The 22652-nt window shown below is 40.0% G+C and overlaps 1 protein-coding gene and 1 long non-coding RNA gene across 6 annotated transcripts in view; one reads left to right on the forward strand and one right to left on the reverse strand.

The window, feature by feature from the left end:
• edil3a (EGF-like repeats and discoidin I-like domains 3a) overlaps nt 1–22652 on the reverse strand; it is a 260282-nt gene that overhangs the window by 14520 nt on the left and 223110 nt on the right. The gene's annotated exons all lie outside the window — the stretch shown is intronic.
• Nucleotides 17778–22652, forward strand: part of LOC149979594 (uncharacterized) — an 88086-nt gene continuing 83211 nt past the window's right edge. The window contains exons 1-2 of the long non-coding RNA XR_016484495.1: nt 17778–17909; nt 18278–18339. This is a non-coding gene — a long non-coding RNA (uncharacterized LOC149979594). The remainder of the gene's footprint in view (nt 17910–18277; nt 18340–22652) is intronic.

The following is a 22652-nucleotide window of genomic DNA, read 5'->3' on the forward strand; positions in this document are numbered from 1 at the left end:
AAACAGTTCAATGAAAATGTCTATCACATCACACATTTTGACAGGATGCATTTTGAAAGTTCCAGCACAGTAAAACTTTTGTAAAACTTAATACAATTCTATTATTGAGAGGAGTGGGAAGAAAGGTGCTTGTGCATTGATTAGCACACCAAAGCACATCAAAGACGGCATTAACGATAAGCAATAAAAGAAAGACGGCACTTCTAACACACCATAACCTGCTGAAATTGCAAGAACCTTTCTTTCATGTTGATTTCGGGCTAAAATGAAAATGTGGCACTGACTCGCCCATGGATTGATGGTTCAGCATTGTCTCAATGAATAGTTTGACTAGCCATGTGTGACATGCACGCACAGTTAAAAGCCTGTTTGACTGAGCGGCAGCTGCATGATCAATATCCACCTTCGTAGTGTGGATGAAGCTTAAGCTGGAATTTGAAGCTGACTGAAGCTGACTGGCTTTATAAGATCCTGAGTAGATCTAGCTTCCATCGTAGTATACCACACTGGTGCTGCCAATTAGGGTGATTGTCAGTCAGTATCCCAGCTGGCAAGCCACGAGGCTGCTGGGTTTGTTTGCTGGCCATGAGGCCTTTCGTTAGTTTTTTAGGTTTTAATTTTGAAATGCCTTTGGTGTTTTTCCTTTATGTACATATTTATGTTTCTTCACCATCTTAACAAATAATCATCCACTTGGACTGGCTGTCCAAAAGGCCAAGTGGTAGTGGGACCAGAATTCGTAAATTGCTGTTTCCTGGTTGGTCATCCAACACGGTCCTCAAACACGGTTCTCACATAAATGCACACATTCATTCAGGTAACAGACCGTGTAACTAGGCCTAGGACCACCTAGACAAAGCGATTGCATCAATATTAGTAGGCTAGTTTATCGGTTTCGTAATATCACTTCCTCCTACCCTCCCTCCTTTCTTCCCCTGCGTAAAGCACACTTGCATAAATAACCGTTTCCATATTTTTCCAGAATAACTATTTTGTTTGCTAAACTTAGCACTTAGCATTTGACACAGCACACACAGTTCGAAAAAACTTCACAGCTTTTCATTTAGTCGGAGCCTTTTTCCCCATACATCATTTAAACCAGCAGGCCCAAGCTAAGTGCTTAAGAAGAAGACAAGCATAAATTCACCTGCATGCCAAAAATAAAGAGATTATATATTATATATTACAAAGAGATTATAAAAACACATTTATGGAGGACAATCAATTCCCCACACAAAAAGCTTAGTCAAATCCAGTTAATAGAAAATTTTACATTTCGTCTAATTTAAACATCCTTGTGGAATAAAAATGCCATACTATGTATCTACCCATGGGGTGGAAATAGGCTCTGATTGTCTACTTAACTCAAATCAAATGGGGGAAGAAAACGGGCAGAAAATCAACCATGCTGACAGATCATTTAAAAGGGTATAACAGTGTGGAAAGCCTCCATTGGTTCATTGTGTCGTGTCCGATATCTGTTGGAGAGGAGAGAGGCGCTCTGATCCACACGTGACAATCCGTGGGGTGCATCCCAATAATACCTCCTTTCTCTTGAAGTGTGCACTCGTTCACTCTTTCCCACAAATCTAAAAGCATTGGATTGGTGCAGGAGTGGGTTAAAAATAAGTTTCTCTTTATTGATTATTGGGACGCATCCATGGTCTTACCACAGCAGAGAGGACGCTGGGAATTACATCCACGTTGGATTTGACGGGTGACAGGGTTAACACTTTCAGATCAGGTGCAGAGTCGTGTCTGTTTTCTTTTAGCGTACTTGGTGATGTTAAAAATAACTGTATTCCCTGCAGTCTCAGCAGCAGCACTTTCTCATGATGTTTATCAAAGCAGTCATTGCACATATTCAATTGGCAGATAACCTAGTGGTCAAGCCATTTGGCCAATAACCACAAAGAGTGTCTGCTAAATCAGGGATCACAAAATGTTACACTCAGGCCCCCATTCCAGCATTGAGGAGCAAGCACTGTTTACACCCCTCTTGGTGGTGGAGAGAACATTTTGCAGGTTTAAAGCTTATTTACTGCAAATCTACACATTTGCTGTGTCTTCATGTGATATTTGAGTGACTCAAACATTACAACAAAATCTTTGGGCTAAAAAAATCTAGCTCAAAAATATTTAATGACATGGGCTAGTTGATCTGGACATTTCTGACGAGGGATAACACATCTTTCTGGTCTGCAATGACTGACATGTCAAGAGGAAAACTGATGATTCACCACCCAATTTGAAATCGCACCTTGTGCGTTCTACTATTACCGCTTCAAGAGTAAGCAGCCAAAACTTTCAGGTTATGTCGATATAGGACTCGTTCTACTGTGGATATAAATAGTTTTGTACCCGTTTGCTCCAGCATCTTCACAAGGCCCTTTGCTGTTGTTCTGGGATTGATTTGCAATTTTCCCACCAAAGTACGTTCATCTCTAGGGGACAGAATGCATCTCCTTCCTGAGCGGTATGACGGCTGCGTGGCCCCATGGTGTTTATACTTGCGTACTATTGTTTGTACAGATGAATGTGGTACCTGCAGGCGTTTGGAAATTGCTCCCAAGGATGAACCAGACTTGTGGAGGTCTAAAAAAAAATGCTGAGGTCTTGGCTGATTTCTTTTGATTTTCCCATGATGTCAAGCAAAGAAGCACTGAGCTGGAAGGAAAGCCTTGAAATACATCCACAGGTACACCTCCAATTGACTCAAATTATGTCAATTAGCCTATCAGAAGCTTCTAAAGCCATGCCATCATTATCTGGAATTCTACAAGCTGTTTAAAGGCACAGTCAACTTAGTGTATGTAAACTTCTGACCCATTGGAATTGTGATACAGTGAATTATAAGTTAAATAATCTGCCTGTAAACAATTACTTGTGTCATGCACAAAGCATATGTCCTAACCAACTTGCCAAAACAATAGTTTGTTAACAAGAAAATTGTGGAGTGGTTGAACAACGAGTTTTAATGACTCCAACCTAAGTCTATGTAAACTTCCGACTTCAACTGTATATGAACAGTATATGAATCAAGCATGCACACACAGGCATGCATGCACCAGTGGAGAGTAATGGAAATCCCACAAGAGCATACCAAGAAAAAATAAATGTTTATCTCTTGTCTCTTTGTGTTTCGCATTTGTCCTTATATTCGCAAGAGGCTGAATGTTTCTCACTGGAGAAAGCATCCGAGCGAGCGAAACAGCGCCCCTCTTTCTTTTTATGTGTAACCCATCGATCTAAGGCTGTTTGGTCAAAAAGAGTAGGCCATTGTTGCTGCCCGTAGCATTGAATACAAGGGAAGTCAGTGAGCATTTGGCATCCCTTGATAAAACATTTAAATAATAATAATAATAGCCAATCAGCATGGAGCTAAACTGAGTGAAAAAAAAGTGTCAAGGGAAGCCAGTTTGGATTTGGCTTCACACCAATCACATTACGCAAAACTTAATTTACAAAAAACAACTTGAATTTTTGCGTCTCGTTGTGTGATTGTCATCCGGTGGCTGGCTAGATAGCTGGCTAAAATCTTCCCTTTCCTAAATTAGCCATAGATGGAGAAAAGGATTTGGGGACTTCTGGTTTTACCTAATTCTCCGTACTGGCTAATGATTACAACGGCGATTCTGATTCAAGCATAAATTCATACATTGTGAGGAGGATGTCATAGGCGTTTCTCTACAAGTAGGGTGAGTCAACACGTTTTTCTACTTTCACACACACACACACACACACACACATCAGTTCCATGGACAGCTACATCAGATTTATCTTACTTTGATTGGAATAAATCATTTTTGGGTATATTTTAGTTCTCACTGTGTTAGACTAAGCATAGGTGAAGCTCAGTTGGTAGAGCATGGCACTTGCAACGCCAGGGTTGTGGTTCCGATTCCCACTGAGGACCAGTACGAACAGTATGAAAATGTATGCACTCACTATTGTAAGTCGCACTGGATGAGAGTGTCTGCTAATATGTAAAATGTAATTTGCTGAAGCTGAAATTGTGTTGCAATAGTGGATACTTCTTTTCGATTTGCGGAAACTCTCTGTTGTTCTAAATTAATGGTTGTTTAGTAGTCCGGGAAATTTTGGAAACGTTAACTTGCTTGACTAGATTGAAGGTAGTGTAACTATTTGCTACGTGCAATATGCTTTGTGGACTTCACCGGACAGATGTTGCTCTCCGGTTTTGTGATGAAACAAAGGTGTGGTTGAATTGATTCTGTCAATGTGTCTTCTTATTATCTCGGCCTTAGGCCTATATATCATGGTGGCAAGGCATATGGACTAACAGGTTATAGAGCAAACAATGCAATTTTCACTACACATAGTCTGTAAAAGGGCTTTTATTTCCTGGCTTGGCTTCCCCAGTGATTTTACACATGCACGCACCCATGCACCAAGGCATCTGTGAGATGATTACATAATTATGAAAAAAAGTCTGCTCGTGAACACCACTCATGTCACATGAGTCAATAATCCGTTTTCTATAGTGTTGCTCTCTTGCTTACAATGGGCCGATCCAAATGAATCAGAGTAGCTGTATCATCATATATGTGAATGACAAGGTGATACATCTACTTTTGTATTTTCAAAAAGAATCTCTGATAATAATTTAAAAAAAATGTCAAGCAATGAGATGAGCACATGGATACAGTATTTATTGGAGTGGGAGTTTGGTTTAGACATGAATTAGCCAGATACACATGCAAAACAATCTGGATGGCCCTGGTTTGAGTCGAGACGCCTTCAATCTCTACATTCCTCCAGATCCCTCAGATTAAGGAAAACTCTGCTGGAAACCCGTGAATCAATAATTCAGATCAAAAAAAGATTCAAGCACCCAGCATCAGCGGAGAGAATAAAAGAGAGTGGGATATGGCCGACGTGCGCTAGAAGACAAGATGAAATAGAAGAGGTATAGCATTATCCAGGTTCAAAGGAGGGCTGTTCATTTAAAGATGGAAGGGGGACAATCTAAGGCATGCCATTGAAACAGGGAGGCAGATGGACCTAGTGTCTCCACAGTAACTTAATTTTGGAGGTTAACTGAATTAGCATGCTAGCTGCAGTGAAAGTGCTTAAAATAGAGCAAAGTAAGGGCCATAATCGGACTGGATTAAAATGACGCTCTGTCGATAATGCTTGAATGAAATTAGCATCAGATGTGTTTTTCAAAGTAGTTTAAAGTTACATCTAAGGTATTCATGGGGCCTCATTTATCAATATTGTGTAGAAAACATTCTAAAATACTACTTATGGACAACATTTTGAATGTTCCTATACATAGAAAAGGTGTGATTTATCAAACAATCCTATGAGAGTCATACGCAGACCGGTAAGAGAAAATAATTGATAAATACCAACTGTTCTCAGCCAAGGGTGCTCATGCACAGCCTTGGCTATTAGCAATACCCCTATTTAACCATATATAGTCAAATTTATCCCTTTAAAGCCCATGGGGAATATACAACACCGTACCATAAAATACAACGGCTCAACCAAAAAAAAGCAAAGAAATCAAAACTTTACTGAGACTGAAAGAGAGGTGCTAGCGTAAAAGTGTCTAAGGGTTTTATATGGCAGGCTCAGTTGTGACTTGACCAGTAAACATGGAAACATAGCTACAAAGACAGGACCATTAGGACAATGGCAAATATGCTTAGAATGAGTAGGCAGCACTCACCAATAAGTCATCCCTCTACAACAGCGTCCTCCTGTAGGCGTGAAGGCCAAGAATGCTGTTTTGCACCTGCCCACATGCCACCGCATTCAGCAGCGTCTTTTGTGCATCACATAACCTATCACCTGCACATTAAGAGTGGAAGCCTTTTCTGTTCACATTAGAGATGAACTTGTTTTGGGATATTTACTTTATGGAGACGTGTGTGCAAACATTTGCAAATGCATGCACACACATTTCATATTTGCCATCTTCATCAAATATCACAGCTGTGGCTAAATGTTTATGTGCTTCTCTCTGATTTGCATTGGGAACCACCTGGAGACTGTCTTTGTAACACTGTTTCTTCAATTAGTTCAGCAAGGCAACTTGGCTGCAGGTGCTGTTCCTATTGATCCCCTTATGCATGTGTAGTAATAAGACAGATAACAACACACACGCATACACAGTCCTACTGTGCCATGCTGAGTCAGCAAAGAGAATGATTGCCCTGTATACTGAATTAAAGAAACACGTGCTGTGGTTAACGTCCATAACACCTGTCTATGACTGGTCTGCCCTGTTTCTTTTATTTTTCAATAGCAAGCTAAAATGAATCCATCTACCTAGTAGCAAGGGTGATATATATACTATTCATTACGCATTAGATGAGTATTTCCTTTGCTTATTTTTCTCCCTATGGAGCAGTCTTGGTAGCACCCCCGTCCTCTGTCGGGGGTAAAGATGTCATCGAACGGCACTAGATGGTATCCTTCTTAGCTGCTCTGGCATGGTGATATGCCATCATTTCACTGACCTTATTGGGTTTCAATATGTCCATAGTCCTGCAGCTGTAGCCCCCCTCCCCCAGTATACCCCACTATTAATGACATCAACAATGTTAGATAGTTACATATAGACATACAAGATACTAGATCAGTCTCAGAGATGGCTAACTTCGGAGATCTCTTCAATCTCCACTGAGTTGGGTAGATCTGATTTTTGAACTTTAAAATGGGAGGAATTGGTGCCTCCAGGGCATTTCAGACATCTGTTAAGGGACCTTTAGTGAAGAAGGTGTCTTTTTTATGATTATGTTTTGCTTTTCAAATATTGTTGTGTACAATAACATGTATTTTAATGTATATATGGATGCGTAGTTTAATGTGTATTTGATTTTGTTGTGTATTGTTGTGCTAAACAGGGCTTATCTGGAAAAGAGAACTTGGTCTCAGCATTGACTCCCTGTCAAAATAAAGGTTAAATAAAAAAACGAAATGCCGGGCAGCACAGCAAATAAAGAATGCATTTAAACTGATTTAGAATTTTGAACACTCATGGTTCCTGAGTCTGCGGGGACAAAACGCCATCATTAATACTTTGGACTAGATCAATAGGGAAGGCTGGCGATAGCAATAGTAAGGCTGAAGGGGACTCTGCTGACTGCCTGAGAATACATGACTAGATGCCTTCAGTGGGCTCATCTTGAAGGATACGGAGGACAGATCACACTTCAAAGTCCCCAATGACTTGTTGCTTTCCAGTTTTTCCCCATGCATGTCATAATCAAAACACCAGTGTCTCTTTCTCCCAGACAATCAAAATCCCTCCCATCCTTTCATAGCAGATTTCATTTTTCCTCTCACATAGAGCTTCTCACTCCTTAGGAGAGAGACATGCTTCATCTATGCGCTGTGTACTGCATAAACACTACTGTGTCAACAGGGAAAATCCTTGGGAGTGCCAACGGGAAGGCAATAGAACAGTTCTTCAGCATAGATAGAAACAAACATCCAGCTAATTCTATTGGCATAGAGACATTGAGTTTGTTGTCAGAGCAGTATTGCACCAATTTTATTAGGGAAGCTTTGCCTTGCAGAAGCCAAGTAACCATAAATCCCCTCTTCGATTACCGCAAATACACGCAAAGAGGAACGGAGCAGGAATTTATCTACCATTAATTCTAATTAATGTCCCTGTTTACCTCTTCTTCACAAGCCTACCTCGGAGGTTTGTCAGCGTCCCTCACATGTTAGGGACCAGTGCAGCAGATTCATTATCAGGGCGGAAGGGTAGCCTAGTGGTTAGAGCATTGGACTAGAAAATAGGAAGTATACTTATTTCCCTCATTAAACTGGAAATCAATTTATAACATTTTTGACATGCGTTTTTCTGGACTTTTTTGTTTTTTGTTGTTATTCTGTCTCTCACCGTTCAAATAAACCTACCATTATAATTAGATAGACCGATAATTTCTTTGTCAGTGGGCAAACGTACAAAATCAACAGGGGATCGAATACTTTTTTTCCCTCACTGTAGTCCTAACACCACCATTCACTCTACAGTTGTCCCAAGTTTACCTGAAATCCAGAAACTCCAAAGTGATTAAATTAGACATTAAAACTAGTTCAGTAGTGTTTTTCCATTCCCCCTCTCTCTCCCTGTAGTGCTGTACCGAAACAGTTGGGGGAAAAAGTGTCACGTGACTCGTGACGTTGCTGGATCCAGGCCTCTCTCAGCTTCATTGTCAGTGAATTCATGATTTTATTAAAAATGATTTATTAAAAATGTACGGACGAATTAGTTATTTTTGTCAAACGTACCATCCATTTTGAGTCAGGAAATGTGTACTTTTCCACGTAAAACATTTGTGATTATTTTATATAATTTTTATATGCAGCCGACTGCCACGGCAGCCGAGTTGCGTAACAACTACACATGTGTGCCCTTGTGGGAGAGACTCTGATACGTAGAAATGTCACGATATGCCCTTATATGGAGCTTGATCTCACAAATAAAAAACATTTGAGGGGGAGAAGGAGCTGGAGGGAAAGTTGATAAATTAATATTGCAGGTGAAGTTAGTTACTTAAAGTGGAAAAAGAGATGACAACAAGAGCAAGCTGGCTGTCCCTGGCTGCACTTTACACAATAAATTAAAGGGAAGAATGCCAAACATATCACTGTTTTCCGAGAAAAGATACGACGAGATGCAGAAGATAGTAAGTAGCAATTATAAATACACTGAACAAACATATAAACCCAACATGCAATTATTTGAAAGACTACTGTTCGTATAAGGAAATATGTCAATTGAAATAAATAAATTAGGCCCTAATCTATTGATTGCACATGACTGGGAATACGTGGATCAGAAAGGATGTGCTCCACAGTATCTCTGAACATTCAAAGTGCCATTGATAACATGCAATTGTACCATGATGCACTCTGTTCACAACGTTGACATCAGCAAACCACTCGCCTGGTACAGTTGAAACTGGGATTCATCCGTGAAGAGCACATTTCTCCAACATGCCAGTGGCCATCAAAGTTGAGCATTTGCCCACTGAAGTCTGTTACAACACATAACAGTAGTCAGATCAAGACCCTGGCGAGGACGATGAGCACACTGATGAGCTTCCCTCAGACGGTTTCTGACAGTTTGAGCAGAATTTCTTTGGTTCTGCAAACCCACAGTTTCATCAGCTGGCCGGTGGCTGGTCTCAGACGATCCCACAGTAGAAGAAGCCGGATGTGAAGCTCCTGGGCTGGCATGGTTACACGAGGTCTGTGGTTGTGAGGTAGGTTGGACATACTGTCAAATTCTCCAAAGCGACATTGGAGGCAGCTTATGGTAGAGAAATAAACAGTAAATGATCTAGCAACAGCTCTGGTGGACATTCATGCAGTCAGCATGCCAATTGCACGATCCGTCAAAAACTTAAGACATCAGTGGAATTGTGTTGTGAGACAAATCTGCACATTTTAGAGGGCCCTTTTAAAGTCTCCAGCACAAGGTGCAACTGGGTAATGCTCATGCTGTTTAATCAACGTATTGATATGCCACACCTGTCAGGTGGATGGATTATCTTGGCAATGGAGAAATGCTTACTAACACGGATGTAAACAAATTTGTGCAAAACATTTTAGAGAAATAAGCTTTTTGTGCATATGGAACATTCCTGGGATATTTTATTTCACCTCATGAAACATGGGACCAACGCCTAACATGTTGCGTTTATATTTTTGTTCAGTGTAGTTAATAAGATGTAAATACTCAAGCAGGCAACCTTGCATCACTGCATGTGTGTAGCAAGCACAGTGACGATGTATATGAACGAGATATGCAATCTGAAATCATGGGGACAGAAACCAGAAGGATACTAAAAGATACAGCTGTTGCTACTGTATTTCCATGGACTGGAGCTGGCGCAGTTCCAAAATACAAAGGTGCGTTTGAAAAGAGAAAGCAAGCGTGCAGAGGTATGTTTGCATGATTCTTAAATGTTTTCATTGCGTTATTTAGAGGTGAAAGAAACGCACACCTATTTAGGCGAGGTGCTGGCGAGCGGAGTGGAACACGTCAAAAAATAAAGGAGAGCAGCACACTCTAGGAGCTCAGATGCAAAAATATTTATGTCCAACGTTTCGACAAACAAGCTGTCTTCATCAGGGTATAATGACAAACACTGCAGGATAACTCATTCATATCGTGTCAAAAGAGACACACACAGGTATCCGTAATCATGGACGGGTGTGGCCTGATATCATTGGTTAATTCTCATATATTAAAATAGCATACAAAAAACAAATGGATAGCTAACGATCATATATAAAATTTGTCTACATAAGCCTACAAACATTTACAATAACAAAATCACAAGAATGGCTTCAGATCAAAGTCTACGTTGAGACTGAAGGGAGCAAGGGTCTTTAAATTAAAGATCCAGGCAGCCTCTTGTTTTAAAAACAAATTGTCGAGGTCACCCCCTCTCCTATGAGGGTGACATGTTCGATGCCAATATAACGTAGGGACGAAATCGCGTGGTTTTCTTCTAGAAAGTGGGCCGCAACTGGGTAAGTTGAGTTTTTGCACCTAATGGTGCTACGATGCTACAAAACACATACTTTTAATTCGTGCTTTGTTTTACACACATTTTTTTTTACCACAAGGACGAGCTATAAGATAAATAACTGCCTTAGTGGAGCACGTGATAACACCTTTGTTTGGGATCTGTTTCCCTGTTTGTGGGTGTTTGAAGGATCTACATTTATAAGTGCCATTGCATAGAGCACAGCTTTTACATGTGTAGTTTCCATCCAGTAGGGGCGCAAATACACGTTGTGCAGGGATATCTTGGGGTAGTTAATCAGAGTTTACCAATTGATCTCTGAGGTTTCTGCCCCGCGAGTATACGATCAAGGGCAGATAAGAAAACACATTACCGATACTATCATCAGATCTTAGAATGTGCCAATGTTTGTGAACGATTCCCTTAATTTGTTCAGAGCACTTTGAATAGCGGGTAGTTAGAACGCAAGAATGCTTATTCTTGCAAGACTGACCTTGAAAAAGGTCATGTCTCGTTTTGTTTTGAATTTTCACAATGGCAGTATTAATCTGACCATTTTTGTACCCCTTCTCCTTGAATTTTCTTTGCGTCTCAGCCATATTTCTGTTGAAATCTGATTTTTTTTTTTTTTTACAAATTCTTTTGATTTGAAAGAATTGGCTGTAGGGCAAAGTGTTTTTCAAGGGAAGTGGATGATAACTATTTAGCCCTCAACAAACTGTTACGATCAGTAGGTTTCCTGTAAAGATCAGTGTATAGAACATTATCTTCACACAAGATCAGAAGATCAAGAAAACTGATTTGACGTGTATCAGATTGCATAGTGAATCTCAGATGCTCAGAACAGGAGTTAAGAAAAGCATGGAACGCCTGGAGCTGTTTTGCATCCCCCCTCCATAGAACAAAAATATCATCAATTTATAGTTTCCAAATAATGATGTTAGGCAAGAAAACATTTATGAGAGGATTAAAAATAGACTGTTTCTCCATGTAACCCACATATAAATGAGCATAGTTAGGAGCCATTGGGGATCCCATAGCAGTACCCTTCATCTGAATAAAGAAATAATTTGGAAACATGAAGTAGTTGTGTGTGTGAGTACTATGTCAGCCAATGTTGTAATGCATGCACTGGGAGGTAGTTCATTAGGGTCACGTTGCAGAAGAAAATGTTCCATAGCTTCAATACCACCATCGTGTGGAATATTTGTGTGTAATGACTCAACATCAAAAGTAACGAACCAAGTAACAAACTTCTCAGGGAGAGGATCAAGACATTCAATAATAGAGATCATACTGTGGGTGTTCTTTACAAAAGGAGGGGAGCTGTTCTGCGAGTGGTCTAATAACAAAAGTCAATAAAAGTCGATAAAGGGGCAGTTACCGCATCAATGCCCTCTACAATAGGACGCCCTGGAGCTTTAGTAACATTGTTGTGTAATTTCAGCAAAGTATGAAAAAGTGCCAATTTTACGGTGTTGAATAGCCAAAAAGTTGTGTTCTTTTTTGGTTATCTGACCAGAACTTAAATACCCATCTAGGGCAGTAAAGATAGTGTTCTGAAATAGGGCAGTGGGGTCACTTCTGAGATTCTTGTAAAAGGTGTTGTCAAACAGTTGTCTATCACACTAATTTACATAAACTGTCCTATCCATGAGTACAACCGACCCACCCTTATCAGCAGGACGAATAAGGACTGACGTATCGGATTGTAAATCAAGCAGAGCTTGTTTTTCATCCTTAGGTAAATTATGGAAAGATATGTACTCCTGTTTGTTCTTAAGGAGATGAACAACATATTTTTCAACAAGTCTGCAATATGTCTCAATAGAGTGATTGCGATTGGCTGGAGGTACAAAAAACTCTTACTTCTGAAAGGAGTTGGAATATGTGCAGGTGCTCCTCATCATTGTGTTCCATTTCTGTAAGATTTGTAGTCACTGTATTCAAATTCTCTGCAACACAAACATTCCTCATTCATGGCATTGGAGACCAATTGCCACAACTGCACCACCAGTCTGTGTTGATCAATGGATAGGTTGGGGCTGTGGACCGGCAGTAAAACGGCTTTGGTGGCTAGATATGCGGTTAGCCACCTGAAGCTCAATTTGCCTCAATTCTTCGTCTGAATACTCAGGCTCAAATAAATATGATGTGATGACACCATCGGCACCTCTCCAGTAGTAGTATTTTGTTGTCAATTTTTTTGTTTGTTTGTAGGTTGTTGTTTACTGCTGTCTTCACTTCTTTGCCGAAAAGTGAATAAGGGCATATCATGCCATTTCGGCATAGCAGGGATTCCTCCAAGAGTGCACATGCGCAGTTGTTACCCATCTCCGCTGCTGTGTCAGTCGGCTATAAATTAATGATATCAAATAATCACAAATGTTTTAGGTGGAAAAGTACACATTTCCTGATTCAAAACCTATAGTACTTTTGACGAAAATGGCTAATTTGGTTGTACACGTTCAATAAAACAAGGAATTTGTCCACAATTTGCGGACTTCTGAATCATGAATTCACTGATAACGGAGCAGAGCGAGGCCTGCATCGAGTAAAGTCACTAGTCATATGACCCGTTTTTTCAGCCATTTCAGTACAGCACTACAGGGAAAGCAAGGGGGAGAAGATAAACTCCACTGAACTAGTTTCAATATACTGTATGAAATCACTTGGGAGTTTCTGAATTTTGGGTAAATGTACTGCTAATGTACCCATGCTTTCACCCACATCAAGTTTTAAAAGCACAGCAATCATAAACATTCCTCTCAATTCATCAATCTCAGCAGTAATGGTGAATCCATCAGTGATTCAATCATTCCTTTGTTTTGAAGCGGTCCATTTCTGATCCATTTCCCTTGCTGGACCAGATTCCTTTGCACTTGGACAATTATGACTGGGTGGCCTTTGATCCCTTACTCCATGATGACACAGATTATTCTGACAGGCACACAGTCCAGCCCACTAAATGTGCAAATATCCAGCAGGACAGTTGTGCAGCTACAGATGTAGGATCTTAATTTGATCACTGTGTCGCAGGACAAACTTGTAGTGTATTTAAGGTTTAAAAAGACTACATTTCCCCTCTTTTCAGGTTTGTTTATGTACAGTAACTGAGCTCACTCCACTGCCTATACGTAGCTGCTGCTCAGTGCTCCGCTGCCGCTTCCCCCAATCCCCCTACTTGATAAATATTTCTGGTTTAGCCAAAAATGTCATCATGTACACAAAAGACATGGCCGACATGTTTCAAACTATTGTTGTTGCCTCCATAGTCTATTAAGGATCTGCCCCTTTTTTTCAATTTTCCCCTAAAATGTCATACCCAAATCGAACTGCCTGTAGCTCAGGCCCGGAAACAAGGATATGCATATTCTTGATACCATATGAAAGGAAACACTTTGAATGTTGTAGAAATGCATAAGGAATGGCGGAGAATATAACACATTAGATCTGGTAAAAGATAATACAAAAAAAAAAATAACAATTTTATTTTTTTTGTACCATCATCTTTGAAATGCAAGAGAAAGGCTATAATGTATTATTCCAGCCCAGGTGCAATTTAGATTTTAGCACACTAGATGGCAGCAGTGTATGTTCAATGTTTCAGACTGACCCAATGAACCATTGCATTTATGTTCTAAATGTTGTGTCAAGACTGCCTATTTGTTTATTAATAACTTTTCAAAACTGTGCACTCAAACAATAGCATGGTATTCCTTCACTGTAATAGATACTGTAAATTGGATAGTGCAGTTCGATTAACAAGAATTTAAGCTTTCTGCCAATATCAGATATGTCTATGTCCTGGAAAATTGTCTTGTTACTCACATTCTCTTGCTAATCGCATTACCCTACATTAGCTCAACTACCGATCCTGAAGAAGGCATAAGCCCACTTTCATGCTATTTTTTTCAGGAGTGGAGTTAGGTTACTGCAGCTATTTACATGTTGGGGCACTGGGCAATCCAAAATTAATTTGCCCATTGTCAGACTCTGGGCACCGGTCCATAGACACACTCGGCTGCCTGCAACATTTGGCTGCCCAGAGGTGGAAAAGCTAACTAGCTTACTTGTGTGACACTTGCATGATCATTGAGAAGCAAAATAGAAATTTAGGGCCTGTGTGTGGTTAAAATACAGTTTTTCGCCACAATGCAAACCTCAAGCGGGGAGTTACATGCAGCTATCTAGGCAGCATATCGAACACAAGCAAGACACACACACGCACTCTAATCAATATTATTTTTGCACCATTATTGCCTAAGCAGGGGCATACAGGCAGTCAAAGTAGTCGTTATTTTTTCAGGAACTCTGGTTAGTGGCTACGATATGGCAGCAACTATAAAGATTAGTCTACATCACACAAAACGCTGAATATAGGGACTGCCTCCCGCTTGTGCATCTGTTACAACCACAGGGATTGGTTACAACAGAAAGAGAAGGTTGTAGCCTTCGGAATATTAGTTTAAATTGTTGTGTTTTTCATTGATTTAATCTGTTCAGAAATATGAGGCAAAAACATAGGCTACATCATCATGGTTCAGAAGAGGGTGAGTAAAGAGAGAAACATGAAGGGAAGGGAATGTGATCCGTATCCTTAGCTTTGAGAAAGAGGTTTCCGGAGGGGCGGAGCGGTTGCGAAAACTGTATTCGCAGCCACAGCCTTAATTATGATCCATAGAGTAATTCACATTTCCTGTTGTTGTACGATTATTTTCCTGCTGTAGCAAAATGGCTCAAATTAATATCCTACATCTGTAGGGTTGTTGCAACTACATTAGCGTGGAGACTCACTGATGGGTGACTAAGGCAGTACGCTGTGTTTAACATTATCAGAGACCAATTACACACAAACCGAACTGATTCTCTCTCAAAGTTTCATGCAGAAGTTCTCTCACCCCCACTCCCCATCAGCAGAGCTGGGTATAATTATCAAGATGTCACAGACACGCACCACACATATTTATCACTGCACTGGAGATAATTAACTGTGAAACCGAAGGGGCCGAGGGATGACAAACGAGCAGGTGAAATTAGATTACTTTATAGCTTGTTCATAACCTTTGCAGATTGTTGAGACCAGAATAAATGGATACAACAGAACTGAAGTAGCATGACGACCCAGCTATTGTGCATTTGGTTCTTCCTGATTACTGGAGTGATTTGTTATGCCAGTTGTTTCACTTAAACAACTCAAATCCAGTGACATGCAGTCAGGGTTGGCAGGGTAGGCAGTGCTTAAAAAAGCTGTTATGAGAAGCCAAATTAAAAATGTATCATTTCACAATGATTCTGGTGATTTTTGTTTTTATACTCAAAATCTCAACGTTTGCTAAAACGGCACCCTGGTGCTTTTTCTCAGGAAAGGAACCAGGGTATGCATGCCTTCTGTCCCATCCATTCAAATAGTTGATGCGTGCAGCCATTCCTGACTCTAGATGGACAGGGTAAACATAGATCTATCTTGCTGCTTTGCCTAGCTTCAGTCATTACATTGAGCAAATTTCAAATCGTACACATGAGTATTGCCTAAACATGTTGTGTGAGTAAGTCTGGGGTAAGCTCTGCACATTCGGGTGTGTCTACATAATTTTGGCATTCACATCGCTTGAACTCAACGAAGCTAGCTAGCAAAAACAAGCTGACAAATGAACACCATACTGCACCTAAAACAATTTTCCAAGTTGGATTTCCAAGGAAAACTTGGGATAATAACTAACACCTGTGTTTCCTGAAAATCATCAGATCGGGAAAACGAAACCTTGCTGTGGCTGGGATATCTGGCTTTCAAAGGCATCAACCGGCTTTCTGCTGATGGTCTATGGGGAGATGTTCAACAAAACTGATGTACTCTTTCGTGTTCTGGGGAATAAAATAATGGACATGGGGTTCTTCTTTGCACATGTCAGTGACACAATGAAAGTCGTGGATGCCTGGCGACCTGAGTTGACACTTTCTATGATCAGTTTGATCACCGAGAGGTTCACCCTGAAAGACAGACGAATGGACTTAATTTACAACTAAATGTGTTTTTCTTTGCAATTTGCGGGTTGGCCTACTGTTGAATGAACATACAAATAGACAACATCCTTTTGATGCATTTGATTTATCAAGCTAGGATTTTATTTTGATTTGACACTTTTTTTTCATGTTTGAACTGCATTCTTCAATAATTTTGATTTTTGTTTTTATATGCAAATTTCATTATATCCTATTTTATTATATATATGTGTGTGTGTGTGTGTATGTGTGTAATAATATTTCACATAATAATCCTATCATGTGTGTGTTTGTGGGCGCCGCACATGGTGCATTGGAAGAATTGTAAATCCATTGTGAAGGGCTATGTAGTTTGTGTTGCAAACTATTCAGATGAAATGTGTCCATTATTGGTATTTTAGTGCCACCTATTGGTTGTAAGTCTGGAAGCTACATCGGTCTATGGCTGAGCTGAGTTGAGCAGTGAATCATTTTGTCAGATGATATGAAATCAGCCGCCATCGGAGGCTATCTATTGTATATCTTGGTTACTTTGGAATTTATAGTTGGTGAAAATTGTTTGTCAATTTCGGTTAATAGGCACTATGGTTGATGGATCTATATTTTTATTTCAACTTTATTTAACTAGGCAATCCAGTTAACCTGTTAGAGCTCTAGGGGCGCTATTTCATTTTTGGATAAAAAACGTTCCCGTTTTAAGCGCGATATTTTGTCACGAAAAGATGCTCGACTATGCATATTCTTGACAGTTTTGGAAAGAAAACACTCTGAAGTTTCAGAATCTGCAAAGATTTTGTCTGTAAGTGCCCCAGAACTCATTCTACAGGCGAAACCAAGATGATGCATCACCCAGGAATTAGCAGAATTTCTGAAGCTCTGTTTTCCATTCTCTCCTTATATGGCTGTGATTGCGCAACGAATGAGCCTACACTTTCTGTCGTTCGCCCAAGGTCTTAGCAGCATTGTGACGTATTTGTAGGCATATCATTGGAAGATTGACCATAAGAGACTACATTTCCCAGGTGTCCGCCTGGTGTCCTGCGTCGAATTCGGTGCGCAATTGCCAGCTGCTTCCACTTTACCATTTGATTCAGGGGAGAAAGCATGTGTCCAAGAACGATGTATCAATGAAGAGATATGTGAAAAACACCTTGATGATTGATTCTAAACAACGTTTGCCATGTTTTCAGTCGATATTATGGAGTTAATTTGGAAAAAAGTTTGCGTTTTGAGGACTGAATTTATGGATTTTTTTTGGTGGCCAAATGTGATGTATAAAACGGAGCTATTTCTAATACACAAGGAATCTTTTTGGAAAAACTGAGCATCTGCTATCTAACTGAGAGTATCCTCATTGAAAACATCAGAAGTTCTTCAAAGGTAAATGATTTTATTTGAAGGCTTTTATGTTTTTGTTAATGTTGCGTGCTGGATGCTAACGCTAATGCTAACGCTAAATGCTAACGCGAAATGCTAACTCTAGCTAGCTACTTTTACACAAATTATTGTTTTCCTATGGTTGAGAAGCATATTTTGAAAATCTGAGATGACAGTGTTGTTTACAAAAGGCTAAGCTTGAGAGATGGCATATTTATTTCATTTCATTTGCGATTTTCATAAATAGTTAACGTTGTGTTATGCTAATGAGCTTGCTGATAGATTTACACAATCCTGGATACAGGGTTTTTTTCATAGCTAAACGTGACGCAGAAAACGGAGCGATTTGTCCTAAACAAATAATCTTTCAGGAAAAACTGAACATTTGCTATCTGAGAGTCTCCTCATTGAAAACATCTGAAGTTCTTCAAAGGTAAATGATTTTTTTGAATGCTTTTCTGTTTTTTTGTGTAAATGTTGCCAGCTGAATGTTAATGCTAAATGCTACGTTAGCCATCAATACTGTTACACAAATGCTTGTTTTGCAATGGTTGAGAAGCATATTTTGAAAATCTGAGATGACAGTGTTGTTAACAAAAGGCTAAGCTTGAGAGCTAGCATATTTATTTCATTTCATTTGCGATTTTCATGAATAGTTAACGTTGCGTTATGGTAATGAGCTTGAGTCTGTATTCACGAACCCGGATCCGGGATGGGGAGATCAGAAAGGTTAATTAAGAACAAATTCTTATTTACAGTGACGGCCTACCCCAGCCAAACCCTAACCCGGACGACGCTGGGCCAATTGTGGCCGCCCTATGGGACTCCCAATCACAGCCGGTTGTGATACTCCCTGAAATCGAACCAGGGTCTGTAGTGACGCCTCTAGCACTGGGATGCCGTGCCTTAGACCGCTGCACCACTAGGGTGCCCCCGTTGTATGGTGAACTTGGGTTTATTTCTAAGTAAATCTGGCTTTGATAATAGCTAGTCCCAACCCAGCCACCGACCTCACCACACATCACTGCCCAAAGCACTACAGCGATAGTACAAGAGGCTGTGTTTTGTTCTAAAATATTGTCTTGTCTGTATGAAGCGAGCTCTACAGATCCGGTCAACTTCAAAGAAAAGATGTACGAATGAGCCCTATCATCAATCCTGCCTTTTAGGGGAGAGGCTTGGGAGTACCCCCCACCGTAATTTAACAAGCTATCCCAGTGAAGTCACCTTGACACAGTATCCAATCTATATATTTCAAGAAGCCAGTGCACATCAGGGATGCCACGTGTATATATGGCTAAGAAGTTACGTCATATCTCCACAACATGAACCAAGATTTTAATAACTACCTCTCATAGGGCTCTCTGGGACATTCAAAGTGGGCTTGTAAAGAGTTTAATCTTCCTTGCAGAGTTAAAAGATGACACTGCACCACCAGAGCTGTGCTTACAGGCCATATTTCATCTCTTTGCCTGTGCCATGGGGATATGTAAGCTTATAAGAGAGGCTGTGTAGAGGGGTTTAAACCTGGTTTCCCAAGGTGAAAGCAATTAGCTTAAACTCCTCTAGTTCCTCACTTACAACTAAATAGGAAGCAGCACCTGTCACTGTATCTCTTTAAAGAAGTACTATTTTACATTTAACACATGAAAACAAGAATGTTGATAGGGTCAGCCTATTTTAAAACTAATAAACAGTCAGTTATGAGGTACGGACATGCACATCTATTAGTATACCAAATATGAATCTGTTTCTTTTCATAGTGAAATGCGTAAGACATTGAGAATACATAAACACAGATGTCTCAAGCATGTCATGTGTGTGTGTGTGTGAGTGTGTGTGCACACGTGTGTACTTAGGAATATTTTAGAGAAAGGGTGGGGGGTTCTGAAAGGTGTGTGAATAACTGAGACAATACATATCCCAGTATCCTTAACTAGGATTAACTAGAGGCTTATCATGGTCTACATAGTCCGCTGTTAGTCTAATACAGACACATCACTTAGGTCAAGATCTCAAAGATAATGGTGTTGTACAGTTTATTTTGTGTGTGTTGTCATAGCAATCTTATGGAGATTGAGTGATGGCGATGTTTAGCTTCCTGTGGAGATGAGAGGAGTGCATTCCCACAGCTCCAAGCATTCTGCTCACTCACTTTGTAACAACAGTGATTTCAACACTTTTCTCACCACTGGGATCCTCAATAGGCTATATGACCAGTTAAAGTAGTTGTACAGAGTAGAGTAGCAGTACAAAGAGAAGCAGTGGAAAGCAGTGAGAATCGAGAATAAGGGAGTTTGGGTAGACAAATAGGATAATATTATTTTATGGGATGCTGCACTTGGGCGGCAACACTGCTAAACTCGATCACCACTCTATCACCAAACTATCTGAAGGGGTGATTTGGAGAGGGGAATGCTTTCATAACCCTTCACTCTTCCCAAGCAACTTGAATCAAGACATTTAGTACATAAATGTCAAAAGTTAGCAGTTTTTTGTGTTTATCAGTTTGAATAACAAACTAGAAAGCATTCTGTCGTCTAATGATATTAGGTACAAGGACACAACGACTAAGACCAAACGGAAAGGTGCATTATGAAGAATGACACTAGTCCAGCATAATTCCTAGTTTACATTCAAACAAACAATCAGAAGTTAAGAGGCAGATTTTAAGCACTCCGTTCCTCCTTTGTTAATCTCTTTTCTGAGGACTGTTTAGCATAATCAGTCTTAATGCTGTTCTAACAGTAGCACTGCCAGAAGTTCCATATGTATTCCGTGCTGTAGCAGGGACCTTGTGAAACTTAAAATGCACTGTCTCTGGCATTTTCCTTTGCTATATGGACATGTTAATGTGCATAATTAACTAATCAGCTTATGCCAGCTGGAATGCTAGAAAGCTTGCTTCGAACAGCTTCCAGCTTCAGTCTTGGAAACATCTTGAAAGATATTATTTCAGGCTCCTGATGTGTATCGCTTCTCCCAAGGCGTGAATAGATTAAGCAGATATATACCAGAATAGATAGTTTGTTAAGATATTATATGTTGTGTTAAAAACATTTTAAAAAAGTAATAGTTGTCATTAGAATGTAACTTGGAATTAATTTATATAATCCCCCAAAAAGTTGCTCATTTACAATAACTGGCAGGCCAGGGGGCATCGAAACACAGCCATTTAGGTACAATATTACAGAAAATAATTGTCTCTTCTCTGCAGTTAATTGCAGTGAACCTTTGGTTCATGTGTTCCCCAAAAGATTGTGTGAGAGATTAAGATGAGGGCAATGGATTATTAATTACAATTCAATCCATTCCCCTCTGTCCCTTCTCACAATGGTTGTAGATCAATTGTTCTAGCTTAATTGTCTGCATGTGATATCAGCTAAGTATAGTAGTCTTCTGGCTTGATTACAAATGTTGTTTTTTTCAGGCAAAGATGCTACAGTATTTCATACACAAACCCATACCTGCCTATCAAAATCTGCCTGCTGTTCTCACCTCATCACCCTAGATGGTGCAGGATTAAAGTAACAGTCCAGTGTTTCCAGACTTCAATGAAATATGACCTGTAATTAATTACAATATGTGTGATATAGTCTTCCTTCCAAAAAAATTGTTAAGTATGCTAAAAAGTAGCTATATGAGGAAATAACAAGCATTTTTGAAACAGTCTGTTTGAGATACAAGTTTGAAGTGGGGTTTTTGAATAGTTTTTTTCTCCAATTTATGCTTTGTCCACATATGAGTATAGAGTCAACAATATTATTTGGTTATTAGTTGACATAATATTAACCTCTGACAGTGAGATTTTCACGGAAAAATTATTTTAAGAGGTGCAGGGTTAAAGTTGAGGCAAGACAACGGGTTTTTCAATGGAGTGGCTATTCATCCGACTTTTCAGGACCTTTCTTCCCGAGCGCTAAAGCTTCTGCGAACATGCGGGATTCTCTACTTTACGCACAGTCCCTGCTCTAATGAAATAGAACATGCTACTCTGGTGAATGGTGCTTGTTTAATAAAGAAAGGGAATCATTACATTTAGATAGGAAAAGCAACGGATCAACATATTCTGAGCTCCCAAAAGTGAGAAAAAAGTAGCTTGAAAGGGAGGAAGCTCTCTAGAGGAGGCATGACAGAGGCAAAGAGTCTTGGTGCAACGGGAGTTTTGTTTTTTAACAGTGTCTTGAGAGGGATTTTTCTAGTGCCACCTATTCTTAGTCCCTTAATGGCAGAGCCAGTGGTAAACACTGAGGGAGGTGCAGAACATTTGTCCAGAAGGGAAAGCACTGCATTACCTCCTGGTGTAGCTCCTCCAGTTCAAGGTCTGTGGCCTTTTGTGCCTTTTCCATCTCATTAGATGTCTCCTTTTGAGGTTGTTAAATCAGAAATTGTATTTCCCCTGTGTGAGAGTTTCTTCAGGTGAGAACACACTTCATTCACAACAGAGGCTGACTCATCTGTTCTCTGTTTTTGTTCCTCCTCAAGATAGGTCATAGCTAGATGATGGTTAGTTTCTATGAGTGTTTTTAAACTTTGTATTTTCCCTTGAACATCCTGCTTCAGATAATCATGAAAATATTTCTGTCTCTGAACAGTTTGTTTTTCCTCCATTTGACGGAGATTGTAATGGATTCCACCGATACTGCTGCTCATTCTGTGCACCAGCTCCGGAGGTGTACGTCACCGGCTTTCTCGGCTCCACTGAACTGGATTCATTACCACCCGCCGTCATCTCGGCACTGACCT

The sequence above is a fragment of the Oncorhynchus mykiss genome, chromosome 11, assembly GCF_057628025.1.
Source record: "Oncorhynchus mykiss isolate SJ-2025 chromosome 11, ASM5762802v1, whole genome shotgun sequence".
NCBI lineage: Eukaryota > Metazoa > Chordata > Actinopteri > Salmoniformes > Salmonidae > Oncorhynchus > Oncorhynchus mykiss.